This window comes from Hemitrygon akajei, chromosome 9 (assembly GCF_048418815.1).
Source record: "Hemitrygon akajei chromosome 9, sHemAka1.3, whole genome shotgun sequence".
Classification (NCBI taxonomy): domain Eukaryota; kingdom Metazoa; phylum Chordata; class Chondrichthyes; order Myliobatiformes; family Dasyatidae; genus Hemitrygon; species Hemitrygon akajei.
Genome location: NC_133132.1, coordinates 157,832,829 through 157,857,230, shown reverse-complemented (window position 1 = coordinate 157,857,230; position 24,402 = coordinate 157,832,829).

Here is a 24,402-nt window from a genome sequence, read left to right as displayed (position 1 = left end):
TTAAAGTCAGCACAAAGCTTTTCCCTCAAGAATTCATTTCACTTGGAAAAATTGGCAGTTAATTACCCTTAAAAAATCTTCAAATATCTACCAAGCCATACAGTTTGGTAAAGCCTGACTTTCCATTGTCCTTGACTGGAACATTTGGAAAACTTGTAATTTAACCGTTTCAATTCCAAAAAGGAACTTCATTTCTTAACATTTACTCTAAAAATCCCAGGTGCATTATTTTCTGGGAGAAAAACAACAAAAGAATGGTGATCACTTTAAGGATGAGCATTTCTTGATCATGCTTACCTCTTCTTGAATAGGGTGATCCCTTCTTAAATGGTTGCAATCCTCTTGGAGCTGGTGTAATCCGATGGAAAGTTCAGGATGTAGAGCAAGTGGTGAAGGAATGGAGATACATTTTCCTAATGGGGGCTGACTTTAGGTGGAACATGCACGATGTCAACAATACTCCACCAACATTCAGGAATGCTGGTAATATCAAACTCATTGGGATTTCAGGAGAAGCTCATTGAGTCGAGTCATGGTGCACACAAATGAAGATGGTCATTGTTGATAGAAGCCGATCAACTACTTTTTTGACCCCAACTTTGGAGTATCCTGCCTCCATGGGGATGACCACCCTCCCCCTCCTGACTGTGACAGCAGGTCAGGTTAAGAGATGACATCAAGGCAAGGCTGCTAGACCAGACACTATCAAGATCTCTGAGGATCTAACCTGGTCCAAACATATCGATGCAGATATAAAGAAGGCAAGACAGCGGATATACTTCATTAGGAGTTTGAAGAGATTTGGCATGTCAACAAATACACTCAAAAACTTCCATAGTTGTAACTTGGAGAACATTCTGGAAGGCTGCATCACTGTCTGGTATGGAGGGGCTACTGTACAGGACCAACAGAAGCTGCAGAGGGTTGTAAATATAGTCAGCTCCATCTTGGGTACAAACTTACAAAGTACCCATGACATCTTCAGGGAATGGTGTCTCAGAAAGGCAGTGTCCATTATTAAGGACCTCCAGCACACAGGGCATGCTCTTTTCTCACTGTTACCATCAGGTAGGAGGTACAGAAGCCTGAAGGCACACACACAGCGATTCAGGAACAGCTTCTTCCCCTCTGCCATTCGATTCCTAAATGTAAAATGAACCCTTGGACACTACCTCACTTTTTTTAATATACAGTATTTCTGTTTTTTGCACGATTTTAAATCTATTCAGTAAACATATACTGTAATTGATTTATTAATTTATTTATTTATTTTTATTTTTATTTTTATTTTTTCTTCTATATTATGCATTGCATTGAACTGCTGCTGCTGTTAACAAGTGTCATGTCACATGCCGGTGATAATAAACCTGATTCTGATTCTGATATCAGCCCCAGGATACTGAAGGCCTGTGCGAGCCAGCTGTCTGGTATTTTGCAGCACCTGTACAATCTGAGTCTAAGTCAGGAGAAGACTTCCTGTTTGGTTCCTGTACTCAAGAAAGTGACTCCACCTGAACTTAATGACTACAGACCAATTGCCCTCACACTCATGTGGTGAATGTGCTGGAGAGGCTGGTTCTGACTTACCTTGGACCACTGGTGAGATCTTCATTGGACCCGCTACAGTTTGCCTACCAATCTCATCTGGGAGTGGATGATGCCATCGTCTACCTGTTGTAAAGTGCTCACTCCTACTTGGATGATACTGGTGGCATTGTGAGAATCACATTTTTTGATTTCTCTAGTGCCTTCAATACAATCCAGCCACTTCTTCTGAGCAAGAGTCTGCAAAGGATGGGTGTAGACAAATCCACTGTCTCCTGGATTACTGACTGCCCGACAGATAGACCCCAGTTTGCATGGCTTGGTAGTTCTCTGTCTGAGGTGGTGGTGAGTGGCACTCGAGCGCCACAAGGGACTGTCCTGTCTCCATTTCTGTTCAAACTGTGTACCTCAGACTTTCAGTACAAACCTGAGTCTTGTCACTTGCAGAAGTTCTCTGATGACACTGCCGTGGTTGGGTGTATCAGAGATGGGCAGAAGTCAGAGTACAGAGTACTGGTCGACAAGTTTGTGGAGTGGTGAGGGAGGAATCACCTGCTCCTGAATGTGGCCAAAACCAGGGAGATGGTGATTGATTTTAGGAAGAAGAGGACTGTGATGAGTCCTCTATAAATTCTGGGAGAACACAACACACCTGACTAGAAAACCAACACCAAGGCTGTTTACTAGAAGGGAATACAGGCTCTATTTTCTAAGGAAGCTGAGATCCTTCAATGTGTACAGCGGGATGTTGGAGGTCTTTTACAAGTCTGTAAAGTTTGTAAAGTTTGTAGTGAGTGCAGTCTTCTTTGTGGCTTTATATTGGGGGAGCATCATTGGTCCCGGAGATGCAAAAAGAATAAATAAACTCATCAAAAAGGCTGGATCCATCTTTGGCTACAACCCAGACTCTTGAGTTAGTGGTGGAGAGAAGGTCACTAAACAAACTATTATCCATTATGGACAATCAAGCATATCCTCTCCATGACCCACTGAATAAGCAGTGGAGCACCATTTTGAACAGGCTCCTTCAGCTCTGCTGTCATAAGGATTGTTACAAAAATCTTTCCTACCAAATGCAATAACCATATACAACAGTTCATCACTGTGTGACAGGAAAGCACACATCATAATACAATAGTCTGTTTTACTATTTTGTACATTATTGCACATTGGTAAATTATTATTGTGTATACTATTATTTGGTACTTTTATGTTTATTATTATTGCTAAGTGTGATTTTAGATGCTGCTGCTGTAATGAAATAATTTCCCACTCAGGATCAATAAAGTACTTATTATTATTTTATCCATGGAACTACACCACAGGATCACCATGTTGTGATGATCTAAAGCTAAGAATCTTCTGTTGTGTTGTCAGTTGCCTTCCCTCCATGCCAACATTTTGAATTGGGAATGTCTCCACTCAATTGGAAAATGTTCAATTCAATTCACACCTCCTTGGACAACATAACAGTCCATACCTACATACAGAACATCCAGTCGACACATAGGCTTGGGCTAATGAAGCAAGTAACATTTACATCCTGTAAAGGCAAATCTTTAACTATTTCTAAAGTGTGAGCTTAATGACATTGCTATGCATTCAAATGCACCATGTACATCACTTACCTTGTTTATGGTTACCAAGGGAAGGGGTTTCCAGTTTTAAATCTGGTTAATTCCTGTCCTGGGGTTGGAGGTGTGTGTGTGATTCTGATTCACCCCTGCCTTTTCAGTATCTACTAGGTAGGAGTCAGGAATGGTTTCCACTTGCCTGAATGAATAGGGTCCATATGATGCTTGCTCCACACAATGCAGTCCCAGACTGAGGAATATAATCACTCCTTCAAGGATTATTTTTAGTAGCAGAATAATGTTTAGGGGCAAAAATGAAGAAGGAGAGTGCTGGAAGGAAAGGTAAGGCTGACATCTGGCTCAGTAAGCCGTTTTATGAATCTTTGTTGGTAGTGCAAGTTACTGACTATTTTCAGTATCTTACCAAGTGAATAATGGAGATACTGGGATATTGTATTAAAGTTCTTAGTTCATAAAACTGTGATGTCTTCCCCTTCCTTTTCAGTCCTCAGCCTGGTACATCAACTGTTTATCCTGTTCCATAGATGCTTTCTGACCTGCCGGGTTCCCCTAGCATCTTGTATGTGCTACTCTGGATTTCCAGCACCTGAACACTTTCTTGTGTCGATGAAATTTAGATGGCAAGTCTGAGTCAGAGTGTGCTCCCTCGCAACTATGATAATACAAAGAGGTGTGGAAGGTGTGTATTCCAACTGAGATACCAATTGATGGAAAAAGTTACTTCGCTAAAGACATTGGAACCCTGTCTACAGGACAGAGAGAATAAAAAGTCTAGTTCTTGTGCTGGCTGTGGTAGATAATTATAACAGTTTTGCTTTTGATATAAAAAAAAGTCATTGGCTTCCCAGGGAGTCAAAAATGAAGCAGTTTTATGACTTCATAATAAAATGGTAAGTTTCCAGAAGAATCAAATATAGTAATTTAAAACAGATATATCATTCATAAAGAGGCAATTATAGATATAATGAAATTCTTACCACAAATTAAACTGCCAAGCTGTAAAGACCATAAAACAATAATACATAAGTGCAGAATTAGGCCACTTGGCCGATTGAGTCATCTCCGTCATTCAATTGTGGCTTATCCTTTTACCCCTCCTCAGCCGCACTCCCTGGCCTTCTCTTCAAAACCTTTGATGCCGTGTCCAATCAAGAACCTATCAAACTCTGCCTTAAACTGTAAGGTATCTCAGTGTTGTTCATGAATTCTTGGTTTTCATCTTGGTCTTGTCATGTCGGTCAAGATGTTAAGCCAAAATTGCATGAAAGTTTCATCTCAAGGAGTTGCTTATGAACTGTGTGACTTTTTTTTTACCCTTTCTGTACAACCTAGACTTGTGTACAATGTCCCAATGCTTCCCAGTGCTTCATAGGAATACAAGACGAGACTGCAGATGCTAGAATTTATAGGTTTTGGATATAAGTGGCTGGGTGGATGAAATTTCCAATCCCACTGCTGTATAAGGAGTTTGTATGTTCTCCCCGTGACCATGTGGGTTTTCTCTGGAAACTCTGGTTTCTTTCCACATTCCAAAGATGTACAGGTTAGCAGGTTAATTGGTCATACTGCTGTAATGGGATGTGTTGCACTTGAATCCGAGGAGGACCAACAACCTCATGGGAGGGTTTACTAGAGCTGTTGGGAGTGGTTTAAACTAATATAGCAGGAGGATGAGAACCTATGTGATACAGCTGAGGATGAGCCAGCAAGTTTACAAGTAGATGATGTAATATATATGTAGCATCCATGCCCCCAATTTACCCCCGTTTGCCTAGGGTGAACCGCCGTCGCCCCTCCAGTAGTGCAATACTTCAGTGTAAATATGGTGTAATGCCCCCCCAGTATACGCTCACAACACAAATGTCAGATAATACACCAAAGGTGAGTAAATAATTACAACTTTACAGTTATTTCTTAGTGATCGGTTAGTAGAAACAGATAACCGAAAGGCGCCAAATCAGTAAGGAAAGGGCATATAAGGACACAAAAGTGAGTGGGAAGTTGGATGATTGGGAAGCTGTTAAAATCCAACAAAAGTCAACTAAAAAAGCTCTCCTTTTATCCCCAAAGTCTTAGGGGTTGAATGGAATTCAAGGGAAGGACGACTAACTGGGATAGCTAAAATAATGACATCTGATCATTGGAGTTTAGTTCCAAAAATGAACCAGTTTTACAAACTAACTTTCATCCAGTTTTAATTTGACAAGAACAAGAATATTACATTGTAGAATACATACACATTTAGATAGATAGATAGATAGATAGATACTTTATTCATCCCCATGGGGAAATTCAACTTTTTTTCCAATGTCCCATACACTTGTTGTAGCAAAACTAATTACATACAATACTTAACTCAGTAAAAAATATGATATGCATCTAAATCACTATCTCAAAAAGCATTAATAATAGCTTTTAAAAAGTTCTTAAGTCCTGGCGGTTGAATTGTAAAGCCTAATGGCATTGGGGAGTATTGACCTCTTCATCCTGTCTGAGGAGCATTGCATCGATAGTAACCTGTCGCTGAAACTGCTTCTCTGTCTCTGGATGGTGCTATGTAGAGGATGTTCAGAGTTTTCCATAATTGACCGTAGCCTACTCAGCGCCCTTCGCTCAGCTACCGATGTTAAACTCTCCAGTACTTTGCCCACGACAGAGCCCGCCTTCCTTACCAGCTTATTAAGACGTGAGGCATCCCTCTTCTTAATGCTTCCTCCCCAACACGCCACCACAAAGAAGAGGGCGCTCTCCACAACTGACCTATAGAACATCTTCAGCATCTCACTACAGACATTGAATGACGCCAACCTTCTAAGGAAGTACAGTTGACTCTGTGCCTTCCTGCACAAGGCATCTGTGTTGGCAGTCCAGTCTAGCTTCTCGTCTAACTGTACTCCCAGATACTTGTAGGTCTTAACCTGCTCCACACATTCTCCATTAATGATCACTGGCTCCATATGAGGCCTAGATCTCCTAAAGTCCACACCATCTCCTTGGTCTTGGTGATATTGAGACGCAGGTAGATTGAGTTGCACCATATCACAAAGTCCTGTATCAGTTTCCTATACTCCTCCTCCTGTCCATTCCTGACACACCCCACTATGGCCGTGTCATCAGCGAACTTCTGCACATGGCAGGACTCTGAGTTATATTGGAAGTCTGATGTGTACAGGGTGAACAGGACCAGAGAGAGTACGGTTCCCTGCGGCGCTCCTGTGCTGCTGACCACCGTGTCAGACCTACAGTCTCCCAACCGCACATACTGAGGTCTATCTGTCAAGTAGTCCACTATCCAATCCACCATGTGAGAGTCTACTACCATCTCCGTTAGTTTGTGCCTTAAGATCTTGGGCTGGATGGTGTTAAAGGCACTAGAGAAGTCAAGGAATGTAATCCTCACAGCACAACTGACCCCATCTAGGTGAGAGAGTGATTTGTGCAGCAAATACGTGATAGCATCCTCCACTCCCACCTTCTCCTTATACGCAAACTGAAGAGGATCCTGGGCGTGCCTGGTTTGTGGCCTCAGATTCTGTATTATCAGCCGCTCCATGGTCTTCATCACGTGCGACGTCAAGGCAACAGGTCTGAAGTCATTCAACTCCTTTGGTTGTGGTTTCTTCAGTACCGGGACAATACAGGATGTTTTCCACTGTCTGGGTACTCTTCTCTGCTCCAGGCTCATGTTGAAGATGCGCTGTAGTGGTTCTCCCAGCTCAGTCGCACAGGCCCTCAGTAATCGTGGGGAAACTCCATCCGGTCCAGCCGCCTTGCTGGTACAGATCTTCCTCAGTTGACCTTCCACCTGTGCAGCCGTAATCCTGGGCGTGGGCAAGGTCTCCTGTGAGTGGCTATTTTCCTGTGAGGGAAGTAAGCCTGGTGTGGATTTCTGCGGTGAGGATGAGATTGAGCTGTCGAACCTGTTGAAGAAGTTGTTCAGCTGGTTCGCTTTCTCCACATCTCCACTTATGTTCGCCCCCCGCTTTGCACCGCATCCGGTGATGATCTTCATCCCATCCCACACCTCCTTCATGCTTTTTTTCTGCAGCTTTTGTTCTAGCTTCCTCCTATACTGCTCCTTTGCCCCCCTTATCTGTACTCTGAGTTCCTTCTGAAGTTTAAGCTCCAACCGATCACCATCTTTAAAGGCCCTCTTCTTCTGGTTTAGGAGGCCTTTGATGTGACTAGTGATCCAGGGCTTATTATTGGGATAGCAGCGAACAGTTCTAACAGGGACAACGGCATCCACACAAAAGTTAATATAGTCCGTTGTGCATTCAGTGACCTCCTCAACGCCCCCACAGAGCCCCCCTTGCAGTACATCCCAGTTAGTAGTACCGAAGCAGTCTCTCAGGGCCTGTTCAGCTTCAGGAGTCCACTTCCTAAAAGAACGTGTGGTAGTGGGATGCCTCATCACAATTGATTTATATCTGGGCTGTAACAAAACCAGGATGCTGATATGTGTTTGACCTTCATTTGTGGGTCCCAATACGCCTCATCTTTGATGAAGTTCTGAACATGGCAGCATAACATTAATGCAACACACACAAAGTGCTGGTGGAACGCAGCAGGCTACGCAGCATCTATAGGAAGAAGCACAGTCGATGTTTTGGGTCGAGACCCTTTGACAGGACTAACTGAAAGAAAAGATAGTAAGAGTTCCCTCCCAGCACTTATCCTTGGCAGTGGAACAAGTGATACACCTGCCCTTACACTTATAACATAGAACATAGAACACTACAGCACAGTACAGGCCCTTCAGCCCTTCATGTTGTGCTGACCCATATAATCCCTAAGAAAGAAAGTACTAAACCCACACTACCCCATAACCCTCGATTTTTCTTTCATCCATGTGCCTGTCCAAGAGGCTCTTAAATACCCCTAATGTTTTAGCCTCCACCACCATCCCTGGCAAGTCATTCCAGGCACTCACAACTCTCTCTTCCTCCCTCACCACCATTCAGGGCCCCAGATAGTCCTTCCAGGTGAGGCGACCCTTCACCTGTGAGTCGGCTGGTGTGGTATACTGCGTCCAGTGCTCCTGGTCTGGCCTTTTATATATTGGTGAGACCTGACGCAGACTGGGAGACCAGTTTGCTGAACACCTACACTCTGTCTACCAGAGAAAGCAGGATCTCCCAGTGGCCATACATTTTAATTCCACGTCCTATTCTCATTCTGATATGTCTATCCATGGCTTCCTCTACTGTCCAGATGAAACCACGCTCAGGTTGGAGGAACAACACCTTATATTCCGTCTGGGTAGCCTCCAACCTGATGGCATGAACATTGACTTCTCTAACTTCCATTAATGCCCCTCCTCCCCTTCTTACCCCATCCCTTATCTATCTATCTATCTATCTATCTATCTATCTATCTATTTATTTATTTATTTGTTTGTTTGTTTGTTTGTTTGTTTGTTTGTTTGTTTATTTTCCCCCTTTTTTTTCTCTCTGGCCCTCTCACAATCACTCTTTGCCTGTTCTCCATCTCCTTCTGGTGCTCCCCTCCCCCTTTCTTTCTCCCTAGGCCTCCCGTCCCATGATCCTTTCCCTTCTCCAGCTCTGCATCCCTTTTGCCAATCAGCTTTCCAGCTCTTAGCTTCATCCTGACCCCTCCTGTCTTCTCCTATCATTTCGCATTTCCCCCTTCCCCTCCTACTTTTAGATCTCTTAGTATCTTTTCTTTCAGTTAGTCCTGACGAAGGGTCTCGGCCCAAAACATCGACTGTACTTCTTCCTATAGATGCTGCCTGGCCTGCTGCGTTCCACTAGCATTGTGTCTGTGTTGCTTGAATTTCCAGCGTCTGCAGATTTCCTCGTGTTTGCATTAGCATATCATTAATTATGTGTTACTTCATTCTGTTTCAGAATGAGAATCAGGTTTAATATCATTGGTATATGTTGTGAGATTTGTTGACTTCGTGGTAGCACCACAATACAATACATAATAATAGAGAAAAAACTGAATTACAGTAAATATTTATATATATATAATAGTTAAACTAAATAAATAGTAGTGAAATGGAAATTTTAAAAAAACAGTAGTGAGGGGTTCTATGGGTTCAATGAGTTCATGGGTTTAATGTCCGTTCAGAAACTGGAATGCAGAGGAGACGATACCGTTCCTGAATCATTGAGTGTGTGCCTTCATGCTTCTATACCTCTTTCCTGATGATAGCAATGAGAACAAGGCATAACCTGGGTGATGAGGATCCTTAATGGATAGATGCCACCTTTTTGAGGCATCACCCCTTGACGTTGTCCCGGATGCTACAGAGGTTAGTGCTCTCTGCAGCTACCCAAGAATATATCGGCAGTAGATCATTGCATCATGTAATTTTAATAGAAAGCTGCCCCATTAAGTGTAAGGTGTTAACTATATTTTTGTGTGGTTTGCATATCCAAGTGTGAAACAGAAGACTGCAGGCCCTGTGTTCCATAATGATCATTGCAATCTGTCATCAGAGCTCAATACCTCATTTCTATCATTAAGTTTAAAGTGGAACCATGCTCCACTTGCAGCTCTGTTTTGCCTCTATTGAGAACACATGCTGAAGAATGACATACACTGATAGTATAGTAAGACGAAAACCATTCACTGAATACATGGATGATCATTACTAGTACAGGCATACACACAGAATAGAGTTTCTAAATATATCTGATTGGCATAGACTAAAAATTGAAACAAGATTTCTCTACCTCAAATGCCTTGAAGTTAGTCTTTTTAGATATTGAATTTTCCTAGCATGAGCACAGATCTGCTTTTCATTATCCAATTTATTCAAGAATGATATTCACTAAGGCCATAAAGAACACTACAACTGATGCTAGAAATAATGAGTAATTTTTGTCTGGACAAATAAAATTGGAAATTTATCTGAAAATGTAATTTTTTGTTTATTTCAAATTATAAGAATAGAGGAGACCTAAGATTTAGGTTTATACATCAGTAATATTATCATTGAACTATGGCCAAACAAAGAACTGAATTTTTTTACAACTTCCTGCATTGAAATATGAAACATAATAATGATTTAGGAAAGGCAATGGTAATGATTTTGCCCAAAAGGTACAGATGCAAACAATAAATACTGAAAAAGAGATAAGGAGTAAGCCCTTTTGCCTTTCATTAATCAATAGATTATAGCTAATCCTCTATCCCAAAAACATTCCCATGATGATTATGTGGCAAATTCTACAAACCATCAGTTTTTCTAAGGTCCTGTTCCAATTTTCATTATTTCCTGATCATCTGATGTCTTCATTTCAAGTCCAGTTAACATAATCCTGCCTGGTAGATTAATTTATCCTCTTGTCTTTACCATTCATTTTCATCTAGCTTGTGTCATTCAGTCTCTTAAAGTCTTCAGCCTATAACAGACTTCACTGTGCACTTCCCCACGATCTTAGTAAGTTAAAATATCTTCATCACTGAATGTTTCCACTTCTGATTAAAGGACTGAAATTCCAACCCCATTTCTCTCTCTGCAGTTGCTGCTTGACTCAATGAATATTTTTAACAATTTCTGCTTTTATTACAGACTTCCAGCATGAACATTACTTAAGCCAGGGTGCTAAGTGGTTTTGCATGTCTGAAAAAGATACCAAACTTAGGTACCAATTATTTGAAACTCTAGTTACTGTAAGAGCTTAATTTTCCAAGGTCCATATGAATATATTACAAACAATAGCAAAGATAAGAAAAGTTAGTAAAAAAAAAACATGAAAATAAACAAACATCATTCTTATTTCATGGTCTTTATGTAAATTCATAGAGGCATGTAAAAATAAACAAGAAACTAGCAGGAAATAGACTCTAAAGGTCCAATCCATCAACTGTACACTCTGTGCACTTTGTGAAGGTCAGTGAATTGTGAATGTATGAATTTACAGGGTGAGATGGAAAGATTAAGTAAGTGTGCAAAGATCTGGCAAATAGAATGTTATGTGAAAAAATAAGGAATTACCCATTTCGTCAGGAAAAATATTGAAAGCCTAAGAGAATCATAATAAGTATCTTAATGATGAGGAGATTGCAGATTTAATGGAGGGATCTTTGTGTCCTTGGACATGATTCACAAAAGTCTATAACACAAGCACTTAAGACAGCTAATAATATGTTATCTTTTAATTGGTAGGTGAATAGAAAGGTAGGGAGATTAAACTTCAGATACATGAAGTATTGGTGAAACATTGTTCTGACTTTTAGTACTAGGAATTCCATCTTGTGCCAAGTCCGATGCAACCATTTCATAACATGAAAAAAATCTGCCTTAAGATTAATAACTCTCTCCATCTGAGACATGCCCTCCCTGCATTTCTACTGTCGAGGACGGGGTACAGGCACCTGAAGAACCACACTCAACAATTCAGAAAGAGCTTCTTCCTCTCATATTTCTGAGTGGTCAATGAATACTACTTCATTACTCCTTTTCCTTCCACTATTTATTTATTGTAATTAGTAGTAATGTTATGTCTTTCCACTGTGCCACTAAACAACTATTTTCACATCAATTAAGACAGTGATAATACACCTGATTCTGTCTTGTCCTGAAGTTTTGGATCGGAAATAAGGACAGTATCAAGTGATCAGAGTCACTGTTAGAGGTGGACAGGTTGTCACTGCAACACATTCTGGTTCTCATTTGCTTCAGACTTCCAGCACCTATAATTTTTTTATGCTTTTCAAGAGTGAATATACACTCAACGGCCACTTATCAGATACAGGAATGGAGTCTGGTGTGATCTTGCTGCTCTTGTAGCCGATCTACTTCAAGGTTCGATGTATTGTGCATTCACAGATGCTTTTCTGCACACCTGCGTTGTAACATGTGGTTACTTGAGTTGATGTCACCTACCTGTCAGCTTGAACCAGTCTGACCATTCTCCTCTGGCCTCTCTCATTAATGAAGCGTTTTCACCCACAGAACTGCCACTCACTGGATGTTATTTTTGTTCCTTGCACCATTCTTTATAAACTCTAGAGACTGTTGTGTGTGAAAATCCCAGGAGATCAGCAGTTTCTGGGATACTCAAACCACTCCGCCTGACACCAGCACTCATTCCACAGTTAAGGTCACTAGATCACTTTTTTTCTTGCCATTCTCAAGTATGGTCTGAGCAACAACGGTATTCTCAAGTATGGTCTGACCATGTCTGCATGCTTTCATGCTTTGAGTTGCTGCCGCATGATTGGATATTTGCATTAACGAGCAGGTGTACAGGTACATCTAACTAAGAGCCTGCTGAGTGTTACTCCATGCTGCCTGTCCTGCTGTGTCATCCCAGGTTTGAAATTATTTATTGAATTTATTGTCATATTGTGTACGTGTATGTACAACATCAATGTATAACTTACTTGCAACAGCATCACAGGTATATAGCATTGAGTAGGCAGCATTCCCTCTCCAAGAGGACCAAAATCTTGCTGTAGGGTTGGAGGCTTGCGTGCCTTAGAGACCCAGTGAGCTATGCTGGCTGAAGTCAGGGCTTTATGCTTTGGCTCTTGGTAGGGTCACCCATGCCAAACAGTCAAAGGGTAGAGAACAGACTAATAGTGACCCACCAATCCTCCAGGTTTGAGGGTTCACCTCAGGACTAACAACACTGACTGGTAAAACAAAATTGTTATGGAAACAGCAATAAAAATTTCTTCTACATCTGAGTGCGATGGTATTCCTGAGTCTCCACCCGGGACTTGCATGACTGACAGTAGTGAAAACCAAGATGTAGCTACTGACATAATGAAGGAAGACCTGAACACTGCCAGAAGTAGGGGACCTTCATTGCTGCCCTAAACACCAGCAGCGTAACAGGCAGTAAGTGAGGAAGTCAGCATTCCTAAGAAAAGCATAAATTGAATATAAATGATACATATTTTTTGCAAGAAAAATTAATTACAACAAAAACAAAGTCCATTTTAATAAAAAGTGGTGAAAGTGGCCATTGTGCTGCTAAACTGTAGTGACTTAGGTTTCTCATTTGTTTCAGATATCTAACAGCTACCATTGTGTATCTGATGGTTCCAGCCATGTTTTAAGTCTCTCCTTGGTTGTCATGCAATTCATACCTTTTTCAGATAGATTAGCTGTCATTAATTGGCCTTTAGCAGTGTTTCCTAATTGAAACCGTTTGGCATCATCCATTTTCTCTTGACTGCAGTCATCCACTATTGTTTTTTTTTAATCTATCTATTTCCTTCTCTGAACGTACCTATTTACTAATTTTTCCCTGGTTCAACAAAGGTTCATGAGCCAAAATGGTATCTCTTTCTTCTCTCCAGAAATGCTTACTTTCTGATGAGAATCATTTCCAATATCTTTTGTTGAAACATTTGTTGATAGAGTATTCTGATGTTGTTCTTGAAGTTGTAGATATGGAGATTTGAAAGTAGGGGGGCGCTCTGCAGAGAAACAGGAAGTAAATGGGTTCTTACGAAAGTAGGTTGGAGGGTAAAGGCATGACAAGATTACCTCAGAAGGGCAAGATTCAGGAAAATAGCAAAGTTTACTAAAGCCAAGGAATAAGCAGGGGAAGAGAAAGGATCTCCAGGAATCAGGGAAAGGTTGAACAAGTTAGGTCTTTATTCATTGGAGCATAGAAGGTTGAGGGGGGACGATAGAGTATTTAAAATTATGAGGGGATAGATAGAGTTGATGTAGATAGGCTTTTTCCATTGAGAGTAGGGGAGATTCAAACAAGAGGACATGAGTTGAGAGTTAAGGGGCAAAAGTTTAGGGGTAACATGAGGGGGAACTTCTTTACTTAGAGAGGTGTAGCTATGTGGAACTAGCTTCCAGTAGAAGTGGTAGAGGCAGGTTCGATTTTGTCGTTTAAAAAAATTGGATAGGTATATGGACAGGAAAGGAATGGAGGGTTATGGGCTGAGTGCAGGTAGGTGGAACTAGGTGAGAGTAAGCGTTCGGCACAGACTAGAAGGGCCGAGATGTTTCTGTGCTCTAATTGTTATATGGTTATATGGTTATGGTAGGGCACAGGGACCGTGGAGTACAAAGGCTGTAATAAATCTAGTCAAGAAGGAAAGAAAATCTTACAAAAGATTCAGAGAGCTAGGTAATGTTAGAGATTTAGAAGATTATGAGGCTAACAGGAAGGAGCTTAAGAAGGAAATTCGGAGAGCCAGAAGGGCCCATGAGAAGGCCTTGATGGGCAGGATTAAGGAAAACCCCAAGGCATTCTACAAGTATGTGAAGAGCAGGAGGATAAGACATGAAAGGATAGGACCTATCATATGTGACAGTAGGAAAGTGTGTATGGAAACGGAGGAAATAGCAAAGGTTCTTAATGAATACTTTTCTTCAGTATTCATTATGGAAAAGGATCTTGGTGATTGTAGTGATGACTTGCAGCAGACTGAAAAGCTTGAGCATGTAGATATTAAGAAAGAGGATGTGCTGGAGCTTTTGGAAAGCATCAAGTTGAATAAGTCACCGGGACTGGATGAGATGTACCCCAGGCTACTGTAGGAGGCGAGGGAAGAGATTGCTGAGCCTTTGGCGATGATCTTTGCATCATCAATGGGGATGGGAGAGATTCCGGAGGATTGAAGGGTTGCGAATGTTGTTCCTTTATTCAAGAAAAGGAGTAGAGATAATGCAGCAAATTATAGACCAGTGAGTTTTACCTCAGTGGTTGGTAAGTTGATGGAGAATATCCTGAGAGGCAGGATTTTTGAACATTTGGCGAGAGGTATAAAAGGATTAGGAATAGTCAGTATGGCTTTGTCAAGGGCAGGTCGTGCCTTACAAGCCTGATTGAATTTTTTGAGGATGTGACTAAATGCATTGATGAAGGAAGAGCAGTAGATGTAGTGTAAATGGAATTCAGCAAGGCATTTGACAAGGTACCCCATGCAAGGCTTATTGAGAAAGTAAGGCATGGGATCCAAGGGGACATTGCTTTGTGGATCCAGAACTGGCTTGCCCACAGAAGGCAAAGAGTGGTTGTAGACAGGTCATATTCTGCATGGAGGTTGGTCACCAGTGGAGTGCCTCAGGGATCTGTTCTGGGTCCCTTACTTTTTGTGATTTTTAAGAAAGACATGGATGAGGAAGTGGAGTGATGGTTTAGTAAGTTTGCTGATGACACAAAGGTTGGAGGTGTTGTGAATAGTGTGGAGGGCTGTCAGAGGTTACAGTGGGACATTGATAGGATGCAAAACTGGGTTGAGACGTGGCAGATGGAGTTCAACCCAGTTAAGTGTGAAGTGGTTCATTTTGTTAGATCAAAGATGATGGCAGAATATAGTATTAATGGTAAGACTCTTGGCATTCTGGAGGATCAGAGGAATCTTGGGGTCTGAGTCCATAGGACGCTCAAAGCAGCTGCGCAGGCTGACTCTGTGGCTAAGAAGGTGTACAGTGTATTGGCCTTCATCAATCGTGGAGCTGAGAAGTAATGTTACAGCTATATAGGACCCTGGTCAGACCCCACTTGGAGTACTGTGCTCAGTTCTGGTGGCCTCACTACAGGAAGGATGTGGAAGCCATAGAAAGGGTGCAGAGGAGATTTACAAGGATGTTGCCTGGATTGGGGAGCATGCCTTATGAGAATTGGTTGAGTGATCTCGGCCTTTTCTCCTTGGAGTGAGGGAGGATAAGAGGTGTATAAGATGATGAGAGGGATTGATCATGTGGATAGTCAGAGGTTTTTTCCCAAGGCTGAAATGGTTGCCACAAGAGGACACAGGTTTAAGTTGCTGGGGAGTAGGTACAGAGGAGATGTCAGGAGTAAGTCTTTTACTCAGAGAGTGGTGAGTGCATGGAATGGGTTGCCGGCAACGGTGGTGGAGGCGGATATGATAGGGTCTTTTAAGAGACTTTTGGATAGGTACATGGAGCTTAGAAAAATAGAGGGCTATGGGTAAGCCTCATAATTTCTAAGGTAGGGACATTTTCAGCACAATTTTGTGGACCGTAGGGCCTGTATTGTGCTGTAGGTTTTCTATGTTTCTAAGCTTCCCCACTTTCTACAGTCTACCAAAGGGGATAGACTGAAGCATGAGTGAGGAGACAGTTAAAAATTTGAGGAAAAAATGTCACTCAGAGGGTGCTTGGAACTTGGAACACACTGTTTGAGAGAGTGATAGATCGTCTATTTAAGAAGCATTTTGATGAGCTCTTGGAAAGCAAGACATAGAGGGTTTTGGGCTGAGTGCAAGCAAAAAGAATTAATGATGGGGAATGGGTGGCCAGCATTGGGCTGAACTCTTTGATGTACACACCATTCTCCAGAGACTGTCTCTAAGCTTCACAGATGCCTCCATTTATGGACTTTTGAAGTAACATCTCCAAATGCCTGGATAAACATCTGTTGACACATTATTATAAAAGAAGAATCACAGAAATCTACATATTAGAGACACTGTTTGAGAGAAACCATAAATGGTGCAACAGCTACAAGGAGAAAAAGTAACTGATTGATATCTACCCCCAGCTGACAAGCAAGAATATTATGACTGAACTTTCACATTTCTTCAGCTACAAGTCAGCTCTGTGGATTTAAACATTTACTTTTTAGCTGCTGATTGGCAGCAGTTTGGCTGCTAACATTTATTTTATCTCCCTTCAAATTGCTGTTTAACCTTTTAATGCAACATTGCTTCTGACCGTCCTTTCATCACAAACTCCTCTGACTGTTTGGTCATACAACTGCTTTCATGTCTGCAAATAATTCCTCTCTGCCTCTGAGCCTCCTTCTGCTAAACTTCTATAGAAATTCTCTTTACTTTGACTTCACAAATTATTCACTTTTTGTCAAACATTGATTCCTTTAAAGCTTTTTGTTGTAAAGTCAATACTTTACTTACAATGCATCAAAAAATTAAGGCAAGCAATATCAATAACACTTTCAATACTAGCTATATGATATTATGTCTTAGAGAACAAAGATGATTAGTAATCTATGCAAGTGGTAGATGTGTACACCACAGACTGCAGCTCTCTGTTTAATTGTTCGCTTTATTAGTTTTAATTTTAATGTTTTTTAAAGTTATGCAATGAATTAATTAATTTAATCTTAGTGATAATATATCTGGAAATATATTACTAAGTAATTTGCTGGAATTAGTGGTTGACATTTCATAAAGTAAAATATTTCTGCCACCAAGAGCACTTCACAATACTTAAAAATATTCTTACTCAACAAGTTTCGAGGTTGAAATTGATCGAGCTACCTGCAATAAAACTATGGATACACAAGCCGGTGCAGTACAATATAGAGAGCAAGCGGCTGCCCATGTATCAAACTCCTCCTCTACACAGAACTGATGAACCTGCAGTAAACTCATAATCCAGTTCTTGCCCATCTGCTAAATTCAGTATGTCTGTGGGTCATCTTTAATGCATTCAGAGTCCGCCCTGCATAGACAAACAAACACATACAGACGTACACTCGCACACAGACGCATTCATGCACGTGCATAAATGCACACACACACGCACACAAAACATTCATGAACCTACAAACCCATTTACACATAGATACACTTTAAATCTGTTTCTTGCAGCATCTCACAAACAAAAAAAAAATCTGCAGATGCTGGAAATCCGAGCAGCACATGCAAAATGCTGGAGGAACTCAGCAGGCCAGACTGACGAAGGGTTTCGGCCCGAAACATCGACTGTACTTTTTTTCCATAAAAGCTGCCGGCCTGCAGAGTTCCTCTAGCATTTCATGTGTGTTTCTTGCAGCATCTGTTAGTTATCTGAAGCTATGTTTTGCTCTTAGTACACCTTTGAATATCAGGGAAATGTTGATTTTAAAGGGAAAAATTGCATTTTTCCTATAATCTTTTCCACATGCTTCTGCCAGATTGATATTCCAATAAAGCTTTTATCTATATCCATGATAGCATTGCTCAGAAATGCTGGGATAAACTAAAACACACAATGGGTATATGTCAAGTTTTAAACTGATACCCAAGTTTTACATTTTTTGCAGTAATGTAATTTTTTTGCAAGTATTTCTTTCATGTTTTGTAATTAATTCAGTGTAGCTATTTGCAAAGTGCTGAATTTAATGATTACATGTGGTACATATGTACATGTCACCATATACAATCATCAGACCGTAAGACCATAAGGTATAGGAGCAGAATTAGACCATTTGGTCCATCGAGTCTGCTCTGCCATTCAATCATGGCTGATCCGTTTTTCCCTTCCTCAGTGTCACTCCACGGCCTTCTCCCCGTAACCTTTGATGCCGTGTCCAATTGAGAACCTATCAAGCTCTGCCTTCAATACACCCAGCAACCTGGCCTCCACAGCTGCCTGTGGTAATAAATTCCACAAATTCACTACCCCCTGGCTAAAGAAATTTCTCTGCCTCTCTGTTTTAAATGGAGGCCCCTCTATCCTGAGCTAGACCACCCCACTCTGGAAATCATCCTTTCCACATCTACCATGTCTAGGTCTTCCAACATTTGAAAGGTTTCAATGATAATCCCTCCCTCATCCTTCTAAATTCCAGTGAGTACAGACCCAGAGCCATCAATATGATAACCCTTTCATTCCTGTGAACCTCCTCTGAATCCTCTCCAATGCCAGTGCTTTTTTTAGATGAGAAGCCCAGAGCTGTTCACAATACTCAAGGTGAGGCCTCATCAGTGCCTTATAAAGCCTCAGCATCACATCCCTGCTCCTGTATTCTAGACACCTTGAAATGAATGCTAGCATTGCATTTGCCTTCCTCTCCTCCGACTCAACCTGCAAGTTAACATGCAGGGTCTTCTGCGCAAGGGCTCTCAAGTCCCTCTGCATCTTAGATTTTTGGATTTTCTTCCCATTTAGAAAATAGTCTGCACACTTATTTCTGCTACCAAAGTGCATGACCATGAATTTTCCAACATTGTACAGTATTTCACTTGCCACTTTCTTGCTCATTCTCCTAATCTGTCTAAGTCCTTCTGTAGTCTAGCTGTTTCCTCAACACTATCTACCCCTCCACCAATCTTCATATCATCTGCAAACTTGGCAACAAAGCCATCTATTCACTGAGATTCATTTTCTTGTGGGCATAACAATAAATCCAAGAAACATAATAAAGTCCATGAAAACTCACACCCAACAGGATGGATGAAAAACCAATGTGCAAAAGACAACAAACTGTACAAATACTGATAGAAAAATAAATATAGTAATAAATAAGTAATAAATATTGAGAATATAAGATAAAGAGTCTTGAAACAGGAATAGTTTAGTGATAGGGTGAGTGAAGTTGTGTGAAGTTATGCCCTCAAGATGAAGAACCCAATGGTTGAGGGGTAATAACTGTTTCTGAACCTGCTGGTGTGGGCCCTCAGACTCCTGTACCATCTTCCTCATGGCAGCAGTGAGAGGAGAGTGTAGCCTGGATGATGGAAGTCCTTGATGATGGAATGTGTTTGCTGTAACAGTAAGGCACTGGAAAGGCCTCACCTTGAGTATTGTAAACAGTTTTGGGCCCCCTCATTCTAGAAAATATGTGTTGGCATTGGAGAGGGTCCAGAGGAGGTTCACAAGAATGATTCCAGGAATGAAAGGGTTATCATATGAGAATGTTTGTTGGCTCTGGGTCTGTACTCACTGGAATTCAGAAGGATGTGGGAGAACCTCATTGAAACATTTCGAATCTTGAAAGGCCTAGACAGAGTAGATGTAGAAATGATGTTTCCCATGGTGGGAGAGTTTAGGACAAGAGGGCACAGCCTCAGGACAGAGAGGCATCTTTTCAAAACAGAGATGAAAAGAAATAAAGAAATTTCTTTAGCCAAAGGGTGGTGAATTTGTGGAATTTGTTGCCACATACAGCTGTGGAGGCCAGGTCATTGGGTGTATTTAAGGCAGAGATTGCTAGGTTGTTGATTGGATATGGCATCAAAGGTTACAGGGAGAAGTCTGGGAACCAGGGTTGAGGAGAAGATAGAAGAAAAGAATCAGCTATGATTGAATGGTGGAGCGGACTCAATGGGCCAGATGGCCTAAGTCTTCTCCTATGTCTTATGGTCTACTCCATGTAGATGTACTCAACGATGGGGAGGTCCTTCCCCATGATGGACTGGGCTGCATCCATTACTTATTGTAGGATTTTTTTATTCAAGAGCATTGGTCTTTCCATACCAGGCTATGATGCGACCAGTCAATATACTCTCCACCACATATCTATTGAAGTTTGTCAGTTTTAGATGTCATATTGAATCTTCAAAAGCTTCTATGGAAGCAGAGGTGCTGCTATGCTTTATTTGTAATGGCATTTATGTGCTGGGCCCAGGACAGATCCTCTGTAGTGATAACACTGAGGAATTTAAAGTTGCTGGCCCACTCCACCTCTGATGAGGACTTGCTCATGGACCCCCAGTTTCCTCCTTTTGAAGTCAATAATCAGCTCCTTAGTCTTGCTGACATTGAGTAAGAGGTTTTTGTTGTGTCACCATTCAAGCCAGATTTTCAATCTCTCTCCTGTACTTTGAGTTGTCACAACCTTTGTTTCGGCCAATGACAGTGATGTCGTCAGCGAACATAAATATGGCACTGATGCTCTGCTTAGCCTCACAGTTATAAGTCTCAAGCAAATGGAACAGGGTACTAAGCATACAGCTGGAGGTGCACCTGTCCTGATGGAAATTGTGGAGGAGATATTGCGGCCTAACCTGAACTGACTGGGGTCTACAAGTGAGGAAATCGAAGATCCAATTGCACAAGAAAGTAATGAAGCATTTTGATTACTTTTGAGGGAATGATCAGCAGTGGTTGAAAAGGCCATCCTGATGTTTCTATTTTCCTGATGCTCCAGCATTGAGTAAATAGCCGATGAAATGGCATCTGCTATGGACCTGTTGAGATGGTAGGCAAATTGGAGCTGATCAAAGTCACTTCTTATTCAGGATTGATACAGTATGTTTCATCACCAACATCTCAAAACACTTCATCACAGTGGATGTAAGTGAGACTGGACAATAGTCACTGAGGCAGGTTACCACTTTCCTCTTAGGCACTGGTATAATTCCAGCCTGCCTGAAGCAGGTGGGCATCTCAACTGTCAAAATGAGAGGTTAAAGATATCTGTGAATACTCCAGCTCATTGATCAGCATAGCTGTTTAGTATTCATCCAGTATCCTGTGTGGGTTGGATGCTTTTTGTGGGTTCACCTTTCTGAATAATGCCTCAGAGACAGAAATCAAGTCATTGGAGGCAGTTGAAGTTGGTGAAGATTCCTCCACGTTTTGATGGCTGAAGTGAGCATAGGAGTCATCGAGCTCTTCTGGGAGTGATGCCCTGTCACCGATGTCACTTGGTTACACTTTGAAGGAGGTGATAACATTCAAGGTGAGCCACAGCTGCTGAGCATCCTTCAAGTTAGGTCATGAATCACCACTTCACATGTGAGGTGGCTTTCTGGAGATCATACCTAGGCCTCTTGCGTCTTACTTGGTCACCAGACCTGAATGCTACTGATCTGGCCCTCAGCAGATTGCAGATCTCATGGCTCATCCAGGGCTTCGGTTTGGGGAAGACTCTGAATGCTGTTCTGGAGACACACTCATCTAAGACTGTTTTCACAGCATCCATGGCAACATGGTGTATTCATTGGACTCCAGTCATGAGTCCCTGAACATGGTTCAGTCCATCAACTCGATGCAATGCTGTGGTCACTTCTCTGCCTCACACAGCCACCCCTTTGTTGTTCTCATCTCTGGAGCCTTGATCTTTAGCCTCTACCTGTATCCAGTAGGAGAAAGACAGCCATGTGATCAGATTTCTCAAAATGTGGTCTAGGCTGTCTTAATCGCAGTACAGCAGTGGTTGAGTGTGTTGGGACCCGTGGTGCTGCAGGTTATATGCTGATGATAACTGGGCAGAAATTTTTTCAAACAAGCCTGATTGAAGTCCCCCAGCAATGATTTGAAATACGTCAGGGTTGGCTGTTTGTTAATGGCAACATTCAATATTTTATGTGCCTGAGTAACATGAGCATTGGAAGGTATGTGAACTGCAGTCAGGATCACAGATTTAATCGTTCGATGTTCCATGTCAGGGAAACAAACAAGAGTGCAACAAGACTGCTGTGTTTGTGCACCACAGAGAGTTTACATGAAACATAGACCCCCACCATTTGCCTTTTCCAAATCAGCAGTTCTGTGTATCCAGAAATGTGCAGGACTTACAGATGTATCTGGCATGTCTGGAGTGATTCATGTCTCCATGAATCACAGAAAACAGCAATTCCTTATCTTCCTCTGATACAGCAATCTTCATTTAGCTCTTGTTTTCCAGTGACTGTACATTATCTAACAAGATGCTGGGTAGGGGAACTTTCATTCCTTGGCATCTCAGTCTGGCTAAGAGTCCTTCCCTCCTCCCTCTCTCTTCCAAACATGGTGATGTACCTTTGTTGTTATGGTCCGGTCTGGAGCCCGCATTCCGGGTCATGATCCGGTCCGTGGACTCCAGACTCCGGGTCTTGTAGCCGTCCCTTCTTTCACCCTTAAGCCCAAATAGGATCATCTTGGCTAAAGGAGGTGCATCTGAGACCTATCGGCTGGCAGGTGTATATAAGGGGCTCTGGGACTGCATCTTGTTGGGGGTTGTCCTGTACTTGTTAGCCTGTTTTGACCCTGGCTTGGAGTACCCACTGTTAATCATCTAGTTCTGTAAGTCTGTTCTTATAGTCACCCTGGACTGAGCTCCCTTCTGATCCCTTGCCTCTGTTGGGTAAGCAGGCTGGACTGCTGTTGCGTGGTGGGGGGACTCTGACCCTTTCCTAGCCCTCTCTTCTGATGGGTTGTGCCCCACAACCTGCCCAGGTGCTCTGTGTCTTGCCCAGGCCCCTGTGTTCCTGCCTGGGTGGCTGGGCCCTGCCCAGGAGTTATGTGGCCTGCCCAGGGGGCTATTCTCCCAGCATTCCTTGTCCCATAGACCCATCCTTTAGCCTAGCCAGGGTCCTGCCTTCACCACGAACTCCAGGGTCCTGCCTTCGCCACGAACTCCGGGGTCCTGCCTTTGCCATGAACTCTCTGAACCCCAGGATCACCTTTGCATGCCATGGTCTCCCCATCTTGTTCTATCCTTTAGTTGTTCCTGTCCTGCCCCTAGTACTTCAGTGCCTGCATCCTGCATTTGGGTCCAGACTCCACGTCCCCTTGTGACATTTGTTGGCTAAAAGATGCTGTACCTGCATTTTGGGAGTTAGATCCACTGAGTCCTTCAGAAAATTGTGAAATTGCTAGTTCATTAAGACAGTTCAATTGTGTTGCTTAAAGGGAAATAACAAGCTTCAGATTATAGTGAGATTAATTCAGTACAAATACAATTAGGAATTTTGTTAGTAACCTGTAACACATCACTATGATTACCAGTGTCATTCTGGCCATCTAAGAGATGATGGAAGGCATGATTTATTGAACTCAGATGCAATGCTCTTCAATGCCTGGCAATCTTGAGTCAAAATCCTTTCCATTTTTAAGCAGAGAATTGGATAGTGTTTCAGATAGTGATGGAAGACTGAGAATGGGGTATTTCAATATAAGTATATTCTTGCAAAAAACATAAAAATGAGCAAAATAAGTTTGCTAAATGTATATAGATCTTTTCTTTATCACCATTGCAAGTGCATTATAAAAGGGCAGAGTAAAATACTTAAAGTATATTACTTAATTGAAATATAGAACTACTAAGTATCATCTTTGAAAAATTAAAATTATCAGCATTGTAATTTATTATTTCACTAAAGAGGCAAATTATTTTTTCAACCTAATATTTTAGAATAAAATGATATCATTTTACGCAACCATGATTATTTATATGCACTTCACATAAATAAGCAATAAGGACAACTTGCATTATGTTATCTTGAATGACATGAACTCTTAAGAGGATAAACAATTATTATGTAGCAAAAAAGTATTCATATATGTTGAAATACATAGAAACATGGAAAACCAACAGCACAATACAGGCCCTTTGGCCCACAAAGCTGTGCCGAACATGTCCTTACATTAGAAATTACTTAGGGTTACCCATACCCTATCGTACCTGCCTGTACCACCGTCGCCAGCAGCCCATTCCATGAACTCACCACTCTCTGCATAAAAACCTTACCCCTGACATTTCCTCTGTACCTACATCTAAGCATCTTAAAACTGTGCTCTCTCATTTTAGCCATTTCAGCCCTGGGAAAAAGCCTCTGACTATCCACACGGTCAATGCCTCTCATCACCTTATACACCTCAACCAGGTAACCTCTCATTCTCTGTCACTCC